This window comes from Hemicordylus capensis, chromosome 1, assembly GCF_027244095.1.
Source record: "Hemicordylus capensis ecotype Gifberg chromosome 1, rHemCap1.1.pri, whole genome shotgun sequence".
Classification (NCBI taxonomy): Eukaryota; Metazoa; Chordata; class Lepidosauria; order Squamata; family Cordylidae; genus Hemicordylus; species Hemicordylus capensis.
Window position 1 is genome coordinate 40206594 of NC_069657.1, and position 24140 is coordinate 40230733.

Below are 24140 nucleotides of genomic sequence, written 5' to 3' on the forward strand. Positions count from 1 at the left end.
TTCAACAAGGCAGAGGCTATAATGAAAAGGAATGAGCTCAACACACTCTTGCAGTGGATGCTTTTATCACCCACGCCTAAACAGAACAATTTTACTTTCTGTCATATACCTTCATTCCTCCACCTCCACTTCTATCTTTGGATGGATTTTTTTTTTTTAACTGAGAACCTAAATAGAAAGCCCTGATGTTTGCATGTGAACGCTGCCTGCTATCATTTCCAAGTGGCCAAGCTTTAGCATATCAGTATCAGATTTGCCTAAGTAAATACAGTATCCATTTGCAAGGGAAAGGTTGGGATTTGGACATGACAAGTGCACATTAAAGTTTGCATACAGCCTGCTCTATAACTAGACAACAGTCACTTGAGAAACTGGCTAATTTTCTGGTTCATTTGAGGTTGCACCATTAGCCAGATGGGTAAGGGGATTTCTTCTCGCAATGAATGGAAACTGGCACCTCTTGTCCTCTGTTGGGGGCAAATGAAACTTTGTACTGTAGCCAGGTAAGTGTTTCTAATCCACATAACAATATTCAGAGACAGCTATGTTTAATTACAGTGGTTGAATTCTAACTAATGAAACACTGGGGCAATGGGAGAAATACTGGTGTAGCACCAGTGCTTTTGAACAGTTCCAGACTAACACAGACTAACACCAATGCATGTTAGTGTTAGTATTAGAGAGAGAGAGAGAGAGTGTGTGTGTGTGTGTGTGTGTGTGTGTGTGCGTGTGAGAGAGAGAGAGAGAGAGACAGACAGACAGACAGACAGACAGACAGACAGACACAGACAGACACTTCAGCTACCCCCCTTCCCCTGGAAGCCCTCTATGACCCAAAAATATGTCCCTAAGGGCTACACAACCCTCAGTGACATATTTTCAGGTGGCACAGAGCTCTTCCTGGGGAAGGGGAGGCCATTGAAATTTTCCCCCACTGTTGAGCCATCAGTAGAGCTGAGTTAGTTGAACATTTCAGAAGCGCTGGTGCTTCTCCCATTGCAACAGTGCTTCAATAGTCAGGATGTCAGCCCATTGCATTACAGAGAGTGAAAATAGCACAAGAGACAAAATCATCACGCCAGCATAGGGTAATGGTTAGAGTGCTGGACTAGGACTGGAAAGAGCCGAGTTCAAATCCCCATTCAACCACGAAACTCACTGGGTGACTCTGGGCCAGTCATGTATCTCCCAGCCTAACCTATCTCACAGGGTTGTTGTGATGATAAACATAACCATGTACTGAGTGCTCTGAGGAAAAAGTGAGATATAAATATAAATGTATAAATAAATAACATAAACATGTTTCATGGTCACAGACAATGGCCAAATTCAGATGGTCCCTTCACCTCGTTTCCGTACGTGCACGTCTGAATTTGAGAAACTGAAGTTAAGGGCAAAATGGGAAACACAATTTCCCTCCCTGAATCCACTCTGAATCTTTCATCAGAGTGGAGTTTTGCCGCCCTTAACTCTGGTTTTGTAGCACCAGCATTACATCCAAACGTTGGCACCACAGTTTCGGCCCCATGGCTGTGCGGTCTGTCTTTCAGTCAAGAAGGAAGCCCACACAGCCAGACTGCAGAGATAGCTTTCCTGGACATCCCCATTATGGGTCACACTGGGCTTTTGTGGTCTAGTCTATGTTGTACAATATTCAAATTAAGCTACATTATATTGCCTTATACTGTTGATCCATCATGACCAAGCAGTGTTGTCTACTTTGGAATGTAACAGATCTCTAAAGTCTCCTGATAGGGGCTTTTCCCAGTGCCACTACCCAAGATTCTTCTAACCAGAGATGGCAGAAACTGAACCTACAGTAAAATCTTCCACATGCAAAGCACATGCTCTGCCACTGAGCCACAATGCTTCAACCACTTGGACATGCTTCATATATTCCCTCAAATGCGTCGATATGCGTCATCCTCGCTTGCTTGAAATTCTGGAGGCGGCTCCCGCCCATCAACTGCAGAACAGTAATTTTAGGCAGAAGCTTCGGTGAGCATTGCTTACCCAAAGCAGTGTCTCAACTGACAAAGCAGTGTGTCTGTTGACGATGCTCAACCAAACTGTGGGACCTGCAGCACAGCATGGGTAGACTGTGTATTACAAGTGGATGTGCCACGGGGCTAGCGGATCAAAATGGCAGGCTGGGATCTTGACAAGATTCAGAGGTGCTTCACACAAGGGGAGTGAAGCGCTGAAATGAGGGCTGTGGGGAGAGCGGGTTTGCCCAACCCTCCCTGAAGACGAGTGCTAACCATTCCCGGATTGCCTGCCCAGATGAGCGGCGGCTTGGCTCCGGCTCTCCCGCGGCTTGTTCAGCAGCTCTGGGGGTTGGGGTTGGAAGCAGTGCTGTGCAGTGCCCTCCCCTGGAGCCCCAATAAAGCACTGCAAAGAGTGTGCGGTGCATTCCTGGGACACCCCCCCCCATTCCATGTGAGTGTGTCTGCCGTGGCTGCAAGCAGCCGCAGCGGCCACGCGATCACTTAGCCCAGTTTTGGGGCATGCTTGCACCCAAAACCCGGGCTAAGCAGTGGGCTATGCCGCAGTGCCCGGTGGTTCTCATATGCAGCGTGAAACTGGGCTGGGCTTCCCTAGCTCAGTTTTCGCTGCGCATGAGAATAGCTTCTCAATGTGGCTCTTCCCCAAACCCCAAGAGCCCCCCACTCCAACCACCTTTCTTGTCAGAGATACAGTGAACCTCGCTGTCTCTTTCTGCTGCTTCATGCTGCATCTGACCAGCAGTGAATGGAGGTTCCGATGTAGCCTTGCATCTGTACACACACAAACACCCTGTGGAAGATACCTAGGTATGTTTTAATCCAGGTGAGGTTTATTTTGCCATCTGGCTGAATGTTTGTTTTCAGCTCAGGTCTCTTGAAAAGCAAAACGTTTAAGAGTCTGCATGCATTTAAATGATTTGTTCTCGCAAAAAAGAAAGAAAAAAAGAAAGGTTTTATTTCTGTAACCTTTCCCCCATTTCTCTTGGGTTCCATTAAAAAAAACCCCAACACCTCATAAAGGGTCAGTCAGAGAGAGACGTCCTCGCAGGGGTGGGGCAAACATACATCAGTAACAGTCCTTAAAGTTGCAAGTTCTTCTCTCTTTGCCCCCATGCTTGTGCTTAAACCACTAAGCCACACACCGAAATCCAGCCTTTGTAAAACTTGGCCCTTAATGGCCACAGCCCTGCTGTGTGCCTGCTTTCCTTTCTTCAGTCTCTTGTACCAACATCACGGAAATTGAGAAATTCAATGCAAGTGGAAGGCAAGGAATTGGAGTCACAGTGGGGAATTCAGTGTCATGAAAGCTCTCACTGAAGTCCCTCTGTTTACTGGGAGAGTGCAAATGGGCAGTGTGATTTACAAGGTTAAAATTAAACGAGTGCATGGCTGCCCTCCATGCCGTGCATTCGGCAGCCTGGGAACTATAATATTGTAAATGGGAACAATGCATGTTCCTCCAGATGAGAAAGCCCAAAGTACTTTCTGCTATCCTTGCCAGTTATTAATTATTGCTCTTTGTTTCATTTTGCTGCTTCTGAGGGTAGATAACAAACAGAGAGAGAGAGAGACAGTCCCTCTGCTGCCAACCCCATAGCCTGACATGCAGGGTTTGTGATGTCTCGGTGGGGTTAGACAAGCAAGGCCAAATGGAAGACCTCCCCGTGGCAAGTCTCAACAGATAATGAATCCCAGCTGGCATCTGAGCTTATAGCACCATTTCTAAAAGTGTCGCCGAGAACTATAGTTGCCATAAACAGTAGCAAGATACACAGTAGGGCAAGAATTTTATTCTAGTAAAAACATGCCTCGGGTAAAATGTGAATATACATGTGTTACTCAGCTAGTCCCGGCAGACAATAAGTTGTACTTGGTTCAGATAATTAGCCAATAGCTTGCTTCATTTCTTGAAATCTACAGGGCTTGGCTGGAGTCTTATAACCAGGGGAGTCATTTTCTTGAAAGGTTCCTGGTAGCTCCTGGGTTCCAGTAAAACTACAAACTCCTAAGCCATTAGAGTTGAGCAACAAATAAACTTATCCACCACCACCACCACCACCACCACCACCACCACTTTTCTGTCTTGCCTGTGTTGGCCCACTTGACCTTTTAAAACTGGTGTTTTGATCAGCTAAATGTCGAAGGGCTTATCTACTACTTTTTCTATATCTCATGAGTTCTTAATCCTTTTGCACCTACGGACCCTACCAGATCCTCAGGCATTACACATGGGCCCCACCCCATTTAGAGTTCTACAAATTATAACTTTATAATTAAAATTCAAGACAGGACATACTGTACTTGATTATGAGCCTCTCCTTGCGATCCATGAGAAGGGCTCCAGAGCAGGCTGTGGGGAAGGCGGGTTAAACCTAGCTTCCCTGCAGACGATCAAGGCGCCATTGCTGGGTGCACTCCCCGCACGGCCAGATGATTCCCCACACACCAAGGCAGCGGGGAGGGTCAGGGGCCGGGATATGTCATCTCAGCCCCTGGAAATACCATGATGCACTGCACAAATGCACTGTGCATCATGGGGATCCCACTCCCCTCTGCGGGCTCCCTGCAGTCTGGCAGCCGGACGATCAAAAACTGAGGTAAAAGGAGTACTCGCTCCCTTAACCTCCTTTTCAAAGGTGGCGATTTAGGTGGGTTTGCTGCCGGGTTGCCGCTGGGATTGGCTGAACCTCGGCAGTTCACATGCATGTGCAAAACAGGGCTGGGCTCCTTTAGCCCAGTTTTGCACATGCATGTGTATAGCCTCTATCAATGAATTTTTGAGGAGCTCCTGTAGGGAAGAATTTGAGTCAAGCCCTTATTTTGCAGAGAAACCCAGTCCAATGAGAGCAGAGCTCATAGATGAGATCTGCAGACAACTGCTAAGGATCTAAAACAAGCACAGATTTATTTTAGGAAGTTATAAGCTTTGTTAGAAAAATCTGCAGCCTGTGCTAGCTACCTTATGATGGAAGGGCAGAAAAAAGAAACAGAGAGAACAAATAATGGCACTCATTCTATAAATGCCTGCCTAAGGCAGTAATGGACTGGATGAGGGAGAAAAAATTGAAGCTGAATCCAAGCAAGACGGAGGTGCTCATTGTGGGGGATCAGAATCTGAGGGATGAGTTAGATCTCCCTGTGCTGGATGGGGTTACACTCCCCCAAAAGGAGCAGGTGCGCAGCTTGGGAGTATTCCTGGACCCAGGCATCACCCTGGTATCTCAGGCGGAGGCCATGGCCAGGAGTGCTTTCTATCAGCTTCGGCTGATTCAACAGCTGCGCCCATTCCTTGGAGAGGATGACCTCAAAACAGTGGTGCATCAGCTGGTAACCTCCCGGCTTGACTACTGCAATGCATTCTATGTGGGGCTGCCTTTGTACGTAGTCCGGAAACTTCAGTTAGTTCAGAATGCGGCAGCCAGGTTGGTCTCTGGGGCAACCCAGAGAGACCATATTATGCCTGTTTTGAAACAGCTACACTGGCTGCCGATATATTTCTGGGCAAAATACAAAGTACTCGTATATTACCTTTAAAGCCCTGAACGGCTTAGGTCTGAGTTATCTAAGAGAGCACCTTCTTTTACATGATCCCCATCGCACGGTAAGATCATCTGAGGCGGTCAGTCTCCAGTTACCACCGGTTCGTCTGGTGGCGACGCAGAGGCGGGCCTTCTCTGTAGCTGCTCTTGGGCTGTGTAATGCACTCCCAGCAGAAATTCATAATTTGAGATCATTGGTGTCCTTCAGGAGAGTCCTTAAAACCTACCTATTTGGCCTGGGCTTCCAGGGTTTTAAATGATTAACTGTTTTAAATTGTTTTAAATTGTTGCTGTAATTTTCAGGACTTTTAGCTGTTTTATGGGTTTTATTGTGTTTTAATAGTTTGATTTTAATTGTTAATTTGTTTTAATTATTTTTATCATGCTGTGAACCGCCCTGAGCCATTTTGGAAGGATGGTATATAAATCAAATAAATAAATAAATAAATAAATTAAGAGGGAATGCCCTAAGAGCATCAGTCTACCAATAGGGAGAGACTGAGGGGCGAGATTAAGAGCACAGAGAGAATAAGGGGACAGCCCTACACTCTCTTCCTCTATCTCTGATGTTCCTAGTGGAGATTATAGGTGTTGAGAGCCGATGCTTATGGAATCATATCTCCAACAGCTACCATTAATTGTTCATTTACTTTTTCAGGGACCTCCTTGATCTACCCTATGGACTGCCAGGAAATCCATATTCCCCAGGTAAAGAATCCCTGCTATTTCTTTTAGTACTTCATTTCATTGTGTTTGTATGTTTGCTTTTTATTCTTAGCTGCCTTGGGCTGGATTATCAGAAAAAGTGGGATAAAAACTGGCACATCAAGCAATATTTTTAAATAAGTGTTATCACCTAGCTGTTCAGGAGCAGGTTCATTTACTCTGCAAGGGAGGGCTGCTGCAGCACCCATAAAGGCTGCAAGTGTCTTCTCTTAGATTTCTTGAGGGGGCAGAGGCTAGGGATCCAGCCTTCAGAAACCAATGCTGTCCCCAGTACAGAGTCCTCACATGGGGATGGCCACAGCTGAAGCACAGAACACTCAGGCTCTTGGGGACCATCCTCTCAGAGCCAGATTTGAGCACCAGACTTTCAGCAGAACTTCCCTCTATGATATAATTATAATTCACTACAGATTGATAAGCAGGGCTGGCAGCACCGGGATCTGTGTGGATCCCAGCGCTGCACATGAGCAGCCTAACCCAGGCAGGGTTCCCCTAACCTGGAATCGGCTGCACGTGAGAACAGCCTTTCCCCCTTTCCTTTTCTTCACTGTAGGTCAACTACATGCAACTGTACTGGATCACAGAGATCACTTGCTTTCCTTAGCCCTATTCACAGATTATATTCAACACTTGTATATATGGGGTTGGGGACACAGCTCTGTGGTAAAGCATCTGCTTTGCATGCAAAAGGTCCCAGGTTCATTTCCTGACATCTCCAGTTAGGGCTCAGAAAGACTCCTGCCTGGAACCTCGGAGAAGCCACTGCCAGTCAGTGTATTCAATACTGAATTAGATGAATCAAGAATTTGACTCAGTGTAAGGCAGCTTCCTATGTTCCTGTGAGTGTGCAGTGTGCATAGGTACAGATCCATACACAGGTACTGTAATTCACACATTATGTTGATCACAGGTAAGCAGTGCACTTCCTGTCTGTACCATACGTTGGAGGGTTCTGTACTCAGGTTCACTTTTACAATGAACACAGGTACAATTAATCCCACAAAAACATGTAGCTGTATACAGACATCTGTACACTCATTCAATATGAAGGCTGTTCACACCTAGGCTTGCACAGCCTTACTGGGTTAGGGCTGCTCATGTGGAGCACCAAGATCGGAGCCAATCCCAGCGCTTCCTTATTGGGTAGCCCAAGGTTTTGCCCTGGGCTTTTACCCAGGTCATGTGTCAGACACAGAGCTGGGCAGCTAGAGCACCCTGCTATGGGGAAAACCAATGCAATGTGCTCCTCCTGTGTTGCACTGTGGGATTTCTGAAGGCTGGGCTGCATTTCCCCAGCCTCCAGATGGCCGCGTGGTTCACAGCAGTGTGGCCCATGTGGGTACACGAGCCGCACGGCCACAAGAAGACACCAGATCATCTGGGGGAGAAGGTAGGTGCTATTCTGCCTTCCTCACCTCCCACCCCAAGGTTGTGTGAATGACCTTATAATGTCTGAACTGGGCTGATTTTAGATTTTAATCTCCTTGAGAGCACAGGAACAAAGGAACATAGGAAGCTGCCATATACTGAGTCAAAACCATTGGTCTATTTAGCTCAGTATTATCTACACAGCCTGGCAGTGGCTTATCCAAGACTGCAGGCAAGAATCTCTCTCAGCCCTATCTTGGAGAAGCCAGGGAGGGAACTTGGAACCTAAATGCTCTTCCCAGAGCGGCTCCGTCATGCTGTTCTTTTATTGTAGTTCTTGCTTTTAGAAATTTTGTAAAACACTACGTTCACCAGTGGTGCTGTAAATTTAGTAATTAATAAATAATGATGAGTGAAATTCCTAGCCTCAAGTGTGTAGTGCAAACATTCATAGAAATAACATTAAAAAGTAACTCTTCCAGTGAGTCTGAAACATGCATCTCACAAGCTCCTCTGAAAGCCAGTCACGCAAATGTGCCTGGACAGTGAAGATAAAAGGGATATAAATACATTTGAAGAGATTTTAAGTACGGAATTCAATGAATATTTGTTGCAGTTCCTTTCTGGGTGCCTTGCAATTCTACTCTGAGGGCCAAATTCCTTCCAGGAACACTCTGTGCAATCAGCTCAAAGAGTCTGAATTACAAAATGTTGGCATTACCAATTAAGATTTATGGCTGTGCTCCAGAATTTTAAAAGCAGGACAAAAATGGAATATATTGGGGGCTGGGGAAGGTAATCACATGCTTTTTATAGGCTTTTTACCTTCTGAAAAGAGAGTTAATTTCAGATTTGATTCAAGGAGAACGATTGTTTATTGTTTGCAAAGCAGTTACAACCTCTTCACTTCTAAGGAATAAGGTTGAAATGTAAGAAAAAAGATTCAGATCTAAGCTGAAAAGGTGTACAGTAACACTGGAATAATTTAGATCAAAATCTAGTTCTAAGTGCTTCCTGAATTGAAGTAGTGCTGTAGTTAGAGAATTAAATGCATGCCTAGGGCTTCAGTAAGTACAGACTCCAGGTCCCCCAGTATGAGCCAAGCGTTACTGCCACAGGATCTGTTGACACTGTCATCTACCACAGAACCACCAATGAATTCACTAAAATCTCTGATTTGTTATCTCATTGAAGGTGTGTATCAGAGGTTGAAAAAAAATGTTAGGAACATCTGGCAAGATTTGGGACTCACAAAACACTACCACATGACCAGGAGAGCTGGCCTTTTGGTAATAACCCTCAATTGTCCCCTTTGCTAAGCAGTTTCTGCCTTGATTTGCATTTGGACGGGAGACATGTGAGCACTGTAGAATATTCCCCTTAGGAGACGGGGCCATAGCTCCATGGAAGAACATCTACTCACTTGCATGCAGAAGGTCCCTGTCATCTCCAAGTCCCTGCTGGGAAAGACTCCTGCCTGTAACCTTGGAGAGCGCTGCCAGTCAGTGTAGACCATGAGGTCATACACATGACCAAATTACCCAAGGATGGAGAGGGCTGGTGGGGAGGCAGGCTTCTACCTGCCTCCCCACACACGATCATCCATTATCTCCAAGCTCTACTACTTGCCGACGCACACAAGAAGCACCGTGGTGATCAGCAGAGCAGGGAATTGGAGGAAGAAGTCATCTGGCATCCCTCACCAACACCAGGAGTGCGGTGCATTGGGTTAGGAGAGCTTGTATTGTGGTAGCAAGCATGACTTGTCCCCTTAGCTAAGCAGGATCCACCCTGGTTGCATATGAATGGGAGACTAGAAGTGCGAGCACTGGAAAGATATTTCCCTCAGGGGATGGAGCTGCTCTGGGAAGAGCAGAAGGTTTCATTTCCCTCCCTGGCATCTCCAAGAGAGGGCTAAGAGAGATTCCTGCCTGCAACCTTGGAGAAGCCGCTGCCAGTCTGTGAAGACAATACTGAGCTAGATAGACCAATGGTCTGACTCAGTATATGGCAGCTTCCTATGGTCCACCTTTTGGCAACTTTTACCTGTGCTAAAAGAAAACACATACCTTCATAGTCTGGTTGCAGATTATGCCAAAAGGTGCTAGTTATGAAATGTTGGAAAGGATATATTAAGAGGCATAGCAAGCCACAAACACCCTTTTCATATGTTACGTTCAATGCACAGTGTATTACAAATATTTATATACTGCTTCTCAACAAATGTTCCCAAAGTGGTTTACACAGAGATAGATGGATAGATAGATGGATAGATAGATAGATAGATAGATAGATAGATAGATAGATAGATAGATAGATAGACAGATCTGGCTCCCTGTCCCCAAAGGGTTCCCCACACATGATCACCCTCCCCTCTTCACTCAGTTGCTCACCGTGGCACACGGGCCATACCATGCCAAGTGGCAGACCCTAGAGCCAGAGGAGGAAGTCCTCCAACATCCCTCGATACACAGCAGGAGGAGCATGGTGCATTGAGGGCTTTCCTCAGAGATGGGCACCCTTGCAGCCTGAGCACACATACACGGCCAGGAACCGAGGTGGAAGGGTGAAGTTGTATCCTTCTAATCCAGTAATAGGGGAAAGTCCTGGGCTAACCAGCAGGGCAGCACTGGGACTGGGCCTGATCCCGGCGCTTCACATGAGCAGCCCTAACCCAGTGGGGCTGCACAAGCCTGGGTAGGAATGCTCATGTGAAGAGTCTCTGATTCAACCACCACAAAGCCAATCACATCAGATTATCTCCGCTGTATAATTAATATCATAGCACACAACACAAAAGATAATCCTGATGTTAAAAATGGTTAAGCTCATCAACTGAACTGTGTCAGTCTGTATAATAGCAAATGAAACCACAACAAAACCCATTTGACACATTAACAAGCAAAGGAATGGGGGAAAAAAAACCAATTCCTTCTTCCTTTCTTGTGACCATCTTGAACGTTATGGCTTAAGAACAATATCTGGAAGAAAACTTCTAAAACTTGGCCTCCATTAAAAAAAAATCTCAGTTGATTCTGGCAGGCAATTATGGCCGCATCAAGGGATTCTTTAAAGACCTGAATAACAAAACAAGATAATGGGTTCAGTCACTTCTGAAGGATACTTAAGTATTTAATTTGCTGTTCAAAATGAACATTTTTGCCTGAAGATTCAGCTAGTGATGCAGTGCACCATCAAACACTCTATAAAATCTAACAACCTTCTTTTGATTTTGTTTGATGAAAGGATAAAATATGGCTACATTTTAGAGAAAATTTTCCTCAAGGCTGATTGGTTGAAATCTTGGCCTGAGATTTCTTCTGTCCTTTTCGATGTTTTGCAAAGTCAGTCCTTTTTCTTTTTAAAAAAAGAAATCTGCACTATTTAGAAGAGTTATGCATCTCTCCTCTGAAGAAATAGATACCTACTAATAGCAAAGGGGCAAGTTTGTCCTTGAAGGGCAAGGTCCTGGGGTTGACTTCACAAAGATCCTATTTAAGTTGGGCAAAGTACAGAATTGTTCCCATTTCTCAATTCTCTACCTACAAGACATGGGCAATTTTTTCTTACAACACACACAGGAATTGCAAAACCTGTTAGAGATTAGGAGGTGTTGAAAGACTGTTGCTGTTGATGGCCCATAAAACCTTGGAGAGATAATATATCAGCAAGAATGATCCCAGCAATAATGGATATAAGGTAGTAAATTGAATAATCTCTTAAAACAAACAGCCTTTCTAATGGGTTCCCATGAATTTCTTAACACTGTGTTAAGAGTTCCTCCATCCCCCTTGGATCCAAACAAGGATCTCCAAGGGCAATCTCCAAGCATCCAGTCTTTACTAGTCCAGATGGGAAAATGCAGGCCTAGCAGAAAATGTGGAGATGGCACAGTCCAGAATAATGACGGCTGAACACAGGCCCGTTGCTAGTTGGAGTTCTTTTCCTGCAGCATTCCCCACCCCACCTCTGGCTATATCCAGTTTAGAAATGCAGTGCAAATTCAGGCACTGGGGAAGCTGTCATTTGGATGAGCCCCTCGAGTCTTCAGTGGGAGATGAATTGTGCTGAAAGCTGCTGCATCTCCCTTGCCTGCAACTAGCACAAATCAAAGTTGTACCTTGTGTCTCAGAGAGAAGCACGTTCACAATGTGTCATCTGGAAATGGAATATCCTTTTTGATTCATAATGGTACAGAGCAGCACTTCTAAGTATTTTTCTTTCCCTTGAACATTAAAGCAATTAACTTGCTTGAAGGGTCCCCTTAGATTTCAGAACTAAGTCTACATTTTTGTTGTATTTAATGTGTGGCTATTTTGCCAAGATGGTATCAAAGGTATTCTTTTACTGAGAAAGCCCCTGAATGCCCCCCACCACTTTCTGCCATGGACCTCAAACAGATCCTCTGAACTAAATGGATTTAAGGGCAGCAAGCCTCTCTCTGTCTAAGATAATAATAGCAATTATTACCTATGGTACATTGGACTTCTTTGCAAACATTAGCCATAGAGTGCATAGTCTACTAGGAAACAAGCAAAAGGACATCAAGACAACAACAACAACAACAACAACCACCTATAAAAAAGAGCTGCAGACTCTTTCTGCTCCTCTTTTGAATACCCTTCTGTGGAAATGCTTTTGCACTGCATGCAACCCGTTGCCTGAAACAGAAGTGGGGTGTGTTGCATGCAATGGCAGTTGTGAGAATTCTCCTCCGCATTACGAGACAGATGTGAATGTGCATCCTGATCCAGGTAGCAACTGTATGTTCAAAGGTGCCAAAACACCTAGATGAGCATCATAACACAGATGTTCATCCAAATACACAGCCACATTTACTTCTAGAGGGTAGAGTCAGGGAGTCCATATGCAGAAGGAATGTGTGGCCCTGGCATGGAGGCTCTTCATAACAAAACACCCATACACAGGTTAGGTTCTACACTCATGCAACTAGTGTACAGTGCACACAAGTACAGAACTGTACACCGCTACTAGTCTACCTGATGTTACTTTTAGATTGCGAGCCTTTGGGAACAGGGAACCATCTTATTTATTTCTTACTTGTTCTTCTATGACAACCACTTTGAGAACTTTGGTTGAAATGTGATAAATACTCATAGTAGTCATAGTAATAGTAGTAGCGGCCGCTGTCTTGATGGCAGCCTACAGGTTCAGAGGCAGAATACTAGTTCCAGAGGAGCAACATCAGGAGAGGGGGCATGCCTTTGTCTCTTGCCTGTGGGCTTCCCAGAGGTATTTGGTGGACCACTGTGGGAAACAGGATGCTCAACCAGATAGGCCTTGAGCCTGATCCAGCAGGGCTGTTGTTCTGCTTTTAGATAGTTGCAAATCTCTCTCCTGCCCTCTTTGTCTCTTACAAACATACACAGGTTGTCCATCAACTACACATACTTGAAGAGGACGAGCACTTTCCCTGGGTTGTAATCAGGCTAATGATGATGAACTTGTTGATTGAAGAAACTGTGGAGCCACCAGAGTGAGGCAAGGATAAAGGCAAAGTTTAATGGACTAAATTACTCAATGGAAGTCCCATTGAAATGAATAGGTCATGTTAGTCATTACTCACTTGTCCTATTCATTTCAATAAGACCTCGGTTGAGTAATTTAGTCAGGTCATCAGCCAATGACTGCAATCCACAAGCCACTTTCTTCAGCGCAATACCACCAATTTGCATGTGTGATCACTCCATCTTGTTCTGTTATATAGATACAGAAGGGGGAAATGGAGAAAAAGAATGAAGTTCTGAATCAAATATTGACACTGATACTGTAGTTTCAACAGCCCAGCTCTCTCTTTGCTCTCAGAAAATTGGAACAAAGCTTGCTAAAAGGTCAAACTGTTACTTGTGCCATTGGAAAATGAAATGTTTTAGAGAATTTGAGCAAATGACAAAGTAACTAGGCTGCCTTCTGAAAATCAGCAAACTGCATTAAGAAAGTCACAGGTCTTACTTTGTAGAGGTCTTACTTGTACAAAAGCAAAGAATTTGAAGCTCCGTGATCCACCACCCACTTCCTAGAGAGTCTAGCTATAAAAAAAAGTCTAGCCAAGAAGCAGAGATGTGAAATATTGCTAGATCTCTGAACCATAATAGAAAGGGGAAAAATCTAGAAATATCACAACATTTCTCAAGCCTAGAACTGGAACATAGGAAGCTGCCTTATAATGAGTTAGACCATGGGTCCATCTAGCTCAGTATTGTATACACTGATTAAGCAATGGCTCTTTAAGGTTTCAGACAGAGGACTTTGCTAGTCCCATCTAGAAACAACAAGATTGAGCCTGAGATCTTCTGTATGCAATGCAAGTGCTATTATTATTAGGCCTTATATGCCACCGTAGTAGTCTGATTTCTAGTTCCACAATGGAAAAGCTCTTGACACGCAACTTTTGTGTCTAGCTCCCCATAGCTGATTGCACAATTCAGAATTAAAACAGAAAATGTGATAAATAATATTAACAGAAATTGCTTAAATGTTTCAGGTATTAGTGCCAAACAATCCCTTATCAGTTTATTAGTTGGATTCTTCTGCAAAGCCCTCTTTTTCAAGGTTTCAACCTTTCAAGGTTTATACTTTTTCAAGGGCTGGTTCATGCATTACACTGGATCAAATCCAAGCTTGTCACCAGGACACAGTACACTCAACTGGAGTTTGAGTCTGCACCATTTATTTGACAAACATACCTTATGTGCTTAAGTATACCCTTAAAAGTGTGATGTGTGAAAAAGAATCTGCTCAACCCACCCCCCTCTAAATAAAAGATAAGTCTCTTTTTAAACAGTTGATTGCTTCCTCCTCGCCCGCCCGCCTGCCCCCCACCCCCCATTTTAAAGCTAATTCATCTTGCTCCCTGGTTTACTGAAGCCTCCTATAGGGTTTGCAGGCTTTACATTTACTCAGCATGTCTGGCACCGAAAACACCATCCATCTGTATATTTTATTTGTTTTTACATGTATATCTTCCTCCTCCTCTGAGGAGCCCAGTTATGTTTATGTTTATCCTCACAACAAGCCTGTGAGGTAGGTTAGGCTGAGAGAGAAGTGACTGGCCCAGAGTCGCCCAGCTAGTATCATGGCTGAATGGGGATTTGAACTCGGGTCTCCCCCATCCTAATCCAACACTCTAGCCACCACACCACACCACACCACACCACAGCACACGGGCTCTCAATACTATAAAATATATTAGCTCAATAAGATATGCCTCTTAGCAGCCTTTAATCTTCTTTCCTTCTTTTACACCTGAACCAAATGCCAGACAGCCAACAGACATCCAGGATGTCTGGCTTCTGCTTTCCCACTGCTCATGATCCCAGTGCGATGTAGTGGTTAGAGTGCTGGACTAGGACCAGGCAGACCTGAGTTCAAATACCCATTCAGCCATGAAACTCACTGGGTGACTCTGGGCCAGGCATGTATCTCTCAGCCTAACGTTCCTCACAGGGTTGTTGTGAGGATAAAAATAACCATGTATACCACACTCTGGGTTCCTTGGAGGAAGAGAAAGATATATATTTAATAAATACATACACATACATATAAACTCCATGTATACATGGTTAGAAGTCAGATTTGGCCTGGGGAGACCAGGGTTCAAATCCTTTTTGGGCTTTGAAGCTTGCTGAGTTGACTTGGGCCACTCATGCTTTTCAGCCTATCCACCACTCATCTCTTGTGAAGATAAATTGGAGTGTGGCCCCATCCATCCATGTATGCTATCCTGATCCCTTTGGAAGAACAGTGGGATATACATGTGAGGCATGAATGAATGCCCTTCAAACTTCTAAGACCTCTGCTACTGTACGACTTTTGCACTTGGTACTGCCAACTGTTGTTCTGCTGAATGAATTATTTAACACTGGGGGAAAAGAAAAAGAAAAACCCAAAAAAATCTGAGGGAGGCCTGAAAAACACTTAACTTCTCCACTGGAAACATGCCACAGTGATCCAGTAATGAGCTGTGTTTGTTTCCGCCTAATGGGCCAGGCTCTTTTCGGCTCCATGGTTTCTTATTTTGTTCCACACCACTGTCTGGGACAGAATTTTTGACCTGAGAAGAACATTGTATACGGCTATGATATTAGAGAAATAAAACCGTGAGGGATTAGATGGCTCAAGTGATTGGTAATAGGCTTAGAGCACCTTTAAACTTCAGTACACTGTTTATAATCTAGCTCCGGTTAATAATAAGCATCCAAATGCTATTATGCTTTGACAGCAATTCAGTGGCTTCTGTGAGATGAGTAGGTGAAACTCATTACAGACCTTACAAGAAGTATGCACTGTAACAGAAGCAGAGAACCACCCATTGTAATCAAAGATTTAGCAACCTCGAGAAAACATTAAAACTATAGAGAAAGATTAAAATCACATGCCTACCTTATTAGTCTCCCTGCCATATCAGAGTGTTCTTAAACAATGATCATAACAAGACAAGAGAATCCTGAATGAGCACCCATAAAGCCTACTGCTACTGCCTTCGTACAAAGGGATGGAATAATTCTGGATGTGCCACGAAGGACTAAATATTGCAGCACACCAAACACAGGGTTGCTCCTCAAAACAGAAGTCCCTAATCTCTCCTCCGTAATACCTAAGGATGCTCAGCATGTGACATGGCTTCATCACACTGTGAGTTACTCCACCCCGACAGCAGTGGAGCACATGGAATGTGAATATGAATAGGAATATGAACACAAATACTCCCAGTCCCCAAAGGGCTCACAATCTAAAAAGGAAACAGACACCAGCAACTGCCACTGGAGGGATGCTGTACTGGGGATGGATAGGGCCAGTTGCCCTCCCCCTGCAAAATATAAGAGAATCACCTCTTTTAAAAGATTCCTCTTTTGCTCAGTTAGGCCATTCTCATGACCAGCCGTACCTGGATGGGACAGGGCTAACCGAGGTAGGGATGGTCATCTGGGGCCCTGGGATGGCTCCCGATCCTGCCACTCCTCCCCTGGGTGGCCCTGGTCGGCGACCCAGGCTTAAAGTGAGATAGGAGGACAAGCATGCACCTCCTACCTCACTCACTGGTTGTCTGGGCTGCCACACTGCTGGTAGAAGCTCCTGATTTGCCAGCAGCCATCTTTATGATAGAGCTGGGGGAAGGAGCGGCCCAGCAGTGTGGAGCCTCCCCAATGCACCACGCTACAGGGCATTGTGGGATACCTGGAGGCCCTGGCTTGCTCCCCTTGCTCCTGATGGCCACTGGGCTAGCCCCTGATGGCCACCACACTGCTCATGTGTGTGCAGAGGCAATGGAGTCCAACAGAGGGTCTGACTGTGTGGGAGCAAGTAGGTAGATTCCTCCCTTCCCTCCAGATCCACCCCCCCCCCAGCACCTGCCACCACCATTTGGTCATGAGAACAACCTCCATGCCTCACAGCATGATGGTGTCACATAATACGCTGACTATCCTTGATGATACAGGGGAGAGGAAGAGAATTAGACATAGGGGCTGCCATTTTGAATGGCAGTCACATGCTGTTCATAACGTCAAGTTACACTCTGAGATAACTTAGCTGGGGATAGGGCTGTAGTTCAGTTGAACAGCATGTGCTTTGCATGCAGAAGGTCCCAGATTTAATCCCTGGCACCTTTAAGCAGTGCTGAGAAAGATTCTTGTCTGAAACACTAGGGAGTTGCTGCCAGTCGATACTGACAGTACTGAGATAGATGGATCAGCGGTCCGACTCCGTATAAGGCAGCTGCTTAATTAAACCTATGATGAAGTGACTGGTTAACACAGAAGTTTACAGGAAGCAGCACTATTGCTACAGCAGCCAATTAGAGCTTCTTCTCCTTCCTAACTTTGTGTGGGTGCCCACATTTCTACTCTTGCAGAACAGTAGGAACGAACACTAAATTCTCCATGCAGAGATTGTCCTGGAATAAAGATTTGGAGATAGCATGATTGAGTAACCAAAGGTATCACACACTGCACTGACTTTGTGCTTAGCTGCCTCTTTCGGAGTGAAAAGAACATATTAACTATACAAATGCATGCACTGGCATGACTTTCAAAAAACAAAAGCAAAAAAACAAAAACAAAACAAAACACCACCCTGAATGTCTGTTTTCATTTCTGACAAACCAGATAAGAAACAGCACAACCTGTGTGAAAGAGACAAGATAGGATTATAGCTAACAGCCCATTAAGTGGAATTCGACTGCGCAATGATTGCTCAGTATTTTTACATTTCTTTTATTTTACCTGTTGAGTGCCTTTTCTGGCAGTAAATGGGTTGCTAAAAGAAAATGGAGCCAGTTCAGAAAGGAAGCAGCTCTTTAGCAGCCTGTCTATTTAAAAGACCCTTTTGTGTGTCCCAACCTCCAACTCCACACTTTAATTCTCGTGCTTCATGTTCCGTATGTAATAATGACCAGACAGCAAGTTAAGCAAGGTAACCAGAGAAGGCTTTCAGGGAGGTTGCCTTCTGCATCATCTATACCAGGCAAAAGTTTACGGCTTTGCTGTTCTCAAATCATGGCGGGCAGCTTCAGGAGTGCGGCTACATTATTGGTCTGGGTGTGGTGAATTTGGTGCAGAAGAAAAAATTCATGCTCTACATCCTTTCCGCAACACAGGAAGCGACCTTATACCATTAATACAGGCATCCCAAAACTGCGGCCCTCCAGATGTTGCTGAACTACAACTCCCAGCATACCCAGCCACAAAAAATTGTGTCTAGGGATGCTGGGAGTTGTAGTTCAGCAACATTTGGAGGGCCGCAGTTTGGGGATGCCTGCATTAATACATCTAGTTCAGTCCAGACCTGCTCAATTTAGGCCCCCAGCTGCTTTTGAACTACAACTCTGATAATCCCCAGACACACCGGCCAATAAACCAGGAATTATGGGAGTTGTAGGCCAACATCTGCAGGAGGGACGAGGTTGAGCAGCCCTGGTCTACACCAGGGGTTCTCAACATTGGGTCTCCTGATGTTATTGGACTTCAACTCCCATAATCCCCAACTAAAGGCCACTGGGGCTGGGGATTGTGGGAGTTGAAGTCCAATAACATCTGAGGACTCAACGTTGAGAATCCCTGGTCTACACTGACTGGTAGCAGTTCTCTAAGGTTTCAGGCAGGAGTCTTTCCAGTCCTACCTGGAAATGGCAGGGATTGAACCTTTCAGGCAGGAGTCTTTCCTAGCCCTACCTGTAGATGTCTGGAGATTGAACTTAGGACCATCCAGAAGCAAAACATGCTCTACCACTGAACTATGGCCCCATCCCCTTGACAGCATTGAACAGATCTCTTCTCTCTCAGCCTATCCTATCTCACAGAGTCATTGTGAAATGAGCATGTTGAACACATCCTGAGTCCTTGGGATACAGCAGGAAAGAAATCTATCCTAACCTTACGAGGTGCCTATACATTGTAGTAGAGATGTATAGGCACCCAAAAACACCAGAGGTGTGAGGGAGTCATGTAAACTCATGGAAAGCTGTGTTCCCTCTCTACAATCCAGCTTTTCTGGTCATGAGAACAGCCCTGATGTGTGCTGGACATAATGGACCAGTTCAGATACTTTGCCTGCTGCTCTGACCACAGTGACAAAGACATGTGTCTGCCATGAGCAAGCACATCTTTCCCCTGTCCTGGAATGCTAGGCCACATTCCCCTATTCGCAGGGCAGGAGGTTCATCCAAGCTCTCCTCCACATTCACTACAAATATTTGTAGCAGGTGTAGATAGGCTTTTTTTCTCCCCCACCCTGGCAACACACAGGTAACAAATGGCACACAGGAGTACTGGAGGGGGGAAAGATGTGTGTGTTCACAGCACACATGTTCTGTTGTATGTGTGTATGGATCATTTGAATTGGCCCAATGTTAACTTTGCTAACTGAGCAAAGAGGCACCTTTCAAAGCGTTGATGCTCTTTATATTTAGCACAGAGAAAGCAACTGGCGCTAATCAACACAGCATCCTTTCAGTGGCTGTTGCTGGTATCTACCTTATGTTTCTTCTTAGACTGTGAGCTCTTTGGAGACAGGGAACTATCTCCTCATTATTCATTTTCTAGGTTTACTGCTTGGAGAACTTTTTAGCTGAAAAGTGATATACAAATAATAGCAATAGTAATATGTGAATAGCTGTACATGCTGTTCACAGATGGTATGCGCACTGAACAGCATGTTCATATGGCTTAGCACATTTACTTTAGTAGACTGGAGCCCACTTAGTTAGTTGCATGTATCTAAGTTCGTTCTTGTGCACAAAAATATATGCTTTACTCAATGGCTAGTGTTTTAAGTTGCTGGAGGGCTCTTTTGTTGTTTTTCATCCTACAGACTTCCCCCTCAAATATACCAGGTGACCTAAATTTCCATTTGTATATAATCATACACACAAGAGATCTGGGTTAACTAATTGTGCCAATGTGTGTCACACTGGGTGCCATAAAGATAAAGTTAGGTTTACTTAAAGTGTCACAAGGTTGTAAGTGTACAGCAAGAGTTAAGCTTGCGTAATTTTTCCTGGTTTGTTTCCAGAGTCTGGTTAAGAAAAAGAACTGAGATGCATAAGGAAAAGCAGTTGATTAGATGGCACAGAGCAGGACCAATGAAATAGGGCCACACCATACCAATGCATGAAACCTGTGATTTGATTTCACATAATCTATTCGGAATGTAACTGAGGCAGTTTTTACAGAGACCTTAACTCAGACCAGGCAAACGGTTAACAGTGACTCATTTGTCAAAGTCCTGGTATTGAGGAAGGATCACAAAGACAGCTGAGTCAGAAGAAGGTTCTTCTGCTTGGAATATTTCCAAGCTCTTGTAAGTATATAATTAGCTAGAAAACCCACCAACACTAGCTAAAATAGACATGCATATATCACCATTAGGACTCCATATGTAATCTGTGTAATCAGTAGATTATTCAACTGAATATGTGCAGCCCAGTCCAATACATGTTTACTCAGAAGTAAATCCCATTAAATTTAAAGGGGCTTACTCCCAGGCAAGTGTACATAGGATTACAATCTTCTTCAATTAATTGCAGTGGGGGCCAGTGTTAATAAGTGGAGATTAGAGTTAGGGCAAGTGGTGGTTGACCACACACTCTTGGATGGCAAATCTAAAGATATTCACAAGACTGAGTAGGCAGGTGTGTGGGGGGGGCAGGGTGGAACCTACCTTTCACCCTGGAAGGTAAGTTCCTCTCTACAACCTAGCTTTTCTGATCAGCCCTTTTCTGGTTTTTATGTTCAGCCCTGATGTGTGCTGAACATAATGGACCAATTCTGTGTATTCTCAGGATGCATGCAACCGGAGCAAACACATGACCCTGGACCTGGGGTAAAGGCCACACTCACTCTCTTTAACCCAGGTAAAAGCCCGGGTAAAAAAACCTTGGGCTACCAGGGCAGACAGCATCAGGATCGGCCTCAATCCCAATGCTGCACACAAGCAGCCCTACTCAGGTAACCTAACCTGGGTAGGGCTGCTCATGTACACAGCCTTTAGGTCTGGGCATCTATAACATATCTCATCAACTTTAAAACAGTGATACTGGCTCCTGGTCCATTTTTTGAGCACAATTTAAAGTACTGGAATTAGCTTTGAAAGCTTTAAATGGCCTTGGGCCAAGGTAGCTAAAAATCTGTTTTCTCCTGCACATGAACCGGCTCACATATTAGATCACCCCCTATGCTCTTCTCTGAAGCCCCCAACGTCAGGGGGTGGCTGGAGTAAGGGCTTTTGCAGTGGTAGCACCCAAATGCTGGAACTCCATGCCCAAGGAAGCACTCCTAGTACCGTCTCTGTACTAACATGATCCTTTTTGTTTCAGTGCCAGATGAAGACCTTTTTATTTACCCAGGCCTTCTAAATGCATTTGATTTCCAATGCAGTTTAACGCTGGAATTTTATCTGCTCTGCAACATCATTGTTTTTGTTTGGTTTTATTGTAATTTGTATTTTTAATCCTATATAAACTGAAAGCTTTGTTAGCTGAAGAGCAGGGTAATGTGTATGTCCTAAAGCTACTTTGGTTCTGATGTCTTACTGTAAGACATCAATGAAGAAATATATTAAATATGTCCTTTCTACTTATGCATGGTTGCTCTTATTTTTTAACCTCTACACTATCTTATATTTCCTTCAGTATATCTTACACCATCTTACCTGGCAAAATGCACATTTATTTCACTTTAAATTGATTCATCAGTTGAAAAGTTTACAAATAATCAATCAAAAGTTCTTTAAATGGTGACAACCCTACACTGCCACCTAGTTTCTATTCATTCCAGTGAGGAAATTAAAATTTTATGATAGAATAATTTTTAGGATTCAATCCAAGGCATATAGTGGAAGTCTGCAAAAAATATCATGGAAGTGTCAAGGCTTCTGCAGAGGTATAAGGGAGCATCCTCACAATGGCAATTCTCCCCCTCCCCTCATCTGTTAAGAAATATTTTTGCTACTATCTGATATGTGTTGCCTGGCCTTCTGTTACTAAGCAATGAAGTCCTCCAATCCTTAAATACTTGTTGTAAGGATTACTGATCACATGTAGTCAGTATCTATTATTCCAACCATTACCGTCATTACAAGTCTCCCAGTCCAGTAACTAAGCACTGGAGCATATTGAAGACAGGTGGACCTTTCTAGTTTGTTAATGAAGTAGCAGCGATTTCGTGAATGGAGAACCAGGAGAGCTGTCTGGCCAGAAGGGCAATGAGGTCAAGCTGCTTAGTGACATTCTAAGAGCATTACGATAGCAAAGGCAGCTGCCGTAGTCAAGGTTAGAGGGATTTTCCATGGGCGGGGGAAGAGATAACACTACATTAGCCTGTATTTGCTATTCTGTATTAGGCAGCTCAATATTGCTGAGAGAAAGAGAGTGACTGATAGGTGGAACTCGCAACTACTCCATCTGGTAGGGGTCTGAGTTTTAAAGCATCTTCATATAAGACACCCAATGCACATTTGGTTTCCAGTTCCTGTTTCTGTAAAAGCCAGGTTGGTTAAATACAAAGCCAGGTTGGTTAAATATACATCTTCTTCTTTTTCTTCATAAATAGCTTGATCACAATTTCTGTCTATCCTGAATTAAAAGCATTCATGCATTAAAAAGCTCAAAAGGCTCTGCACTTTGGAACTCCCTGCCCCTTGATCTGAAGCTTACCCCTTCCCTGTTTAATCTTAAATGAAAGTTGAAGACTTTTTTTTTAATTTCAGCAAAAAACTGCATCAGCCATAAATCTGTATTTTTCACAATTTGGCTTCCACAGCAGGGAGCCAATGGACAGGGAAGGAGATCTGGTCTTGTGCTAGCAAGCATGGACTGTTCCCTTTGCTAAGCAGGGTCTGCCTTGGTCTGCATTTGGAAGGAAGACTACATGTGAGCCCTGTAAGATATTTCCCTTAGGGGATGGGGCTATAAGCTCAGTGGAGGACAATCTGCTTGCATGCAGAAGGCCCCAGGTTCATTCCCTGGCATCCCCAGGGAGGGCTGGGAAAGACTCCTGCCTAAAACCTTGGAGATCCTGCCTAAAACCTTGGAGAATCACTGCCAATCTGTATAGACAATATTGAGCTAGATGAACCAATGGTCTGACATGGTATAAGGCAGCTTCCTGTGTTCCTAACGTTCCTGGAAAGCAGGGCAAACTGCTTTTGTGGCATATAACTGGACTTCAGTATCACTTGTACAAGTCCTGCATACCCCACCACTAGATCCAAGGCCATACAGACCTGAGTTCTGAGAAACCTTTACACACAGCTGTTGCCTAGAAACATGACATGGAGTTATCTTTTCGAAGGGGTTAAGGAACTAATATTAACATCACAGCCTGTTTATGACAGCAATTTTCAAAGCCATGGTAGCTTCCAATGCCAGAAGCTATGGCACAGGGGAGTGTGTTATTATAACAGCATGATTCTCTGTGAAAGCCTGTCACCTTCTGTTCTTGAGCCTTGCTAATGCACAAAGGCGATGTGCCCAGTTTAGAAAAGGGATGTTCTTCAACGGTTACATGGTGGCTGCTAATACAGATACTAATGCACAGTAATTTCCCTCACTGCAACAAGCGCAGGAAAGCCTGAGCCTCAGAAGACACCTCCTTACACAGGTCATGCTCCAAATGAACTCATTCAAACAGTATTCCTTTGGATAAAAGTAGCAGGATTTCCTAATATGCTGGGGGTAGGGGAAAATGCTCATTTCCTAAACGATGCTCCGATTAAAGGAAACTCCCTTATTCTAGGAAGAATAAAGTCTACCTTGCATAGGGAGAAGTCTGTCATTTTAAATCACTTCAAAAGTCCATTCTCACAATCAATATCATGGTGGGGAGGGTGGACGGCAGGGGGAGGCAGGGTTCAACCTACTTTCCACCAGATGATTGCTCTTTGTGTCTTTGGAGCATGAGCTGCGTGCCCACACAATCACTATCCACAGATCACTATCCCCACCATCACTATCTGCAGCTCACTATCTGTGGATCACTATTAT

General features: G+C 44.4%; 1 protein-coding gene and 1 long non-coding RNA gene across 6 annotated transcripts in view; one reads left to right on the top strand and one right to left on the bottom strand.

The window, feature by feature from the left end:
- The window catches only part of FLRT2 (fibronectin leucine rich transmembrane protein 2), a 110595-nt gene that overhangs the window by 41771 nt on the left and 44684 nt on the right, over nucleotides 1–24140 (bottom strand). For 2 of the 5 annotated variants that reach the window (XM_053283540.1, XM_053283539.1), the window contains exon 2: nucleotides 13052–13356. The exons of the other annotated variants lie outside the window; for them this stretch is intronic. The gene's annotated coding sequence lies outside the window, so the exon portion shown is untranslated. The remainder of the gene's footprint in view (nucleotides 1–13051; nucleotides 13357–24140) is intronic. 5 annotated transcript variants of the gene reach the window in all.
- LOC128339490 (uncharacterized) lies at nucleotides 424–21560 on the top strand. Its single transcript, XR_008313053.1, has 3 exons — nucleotides 424–503; nucleotides 6204–6253; nucleotides 21474–21560. It is a non-coding gene; the product is annotated as an uncharacterized LOC128339490 (long non-coding RNA).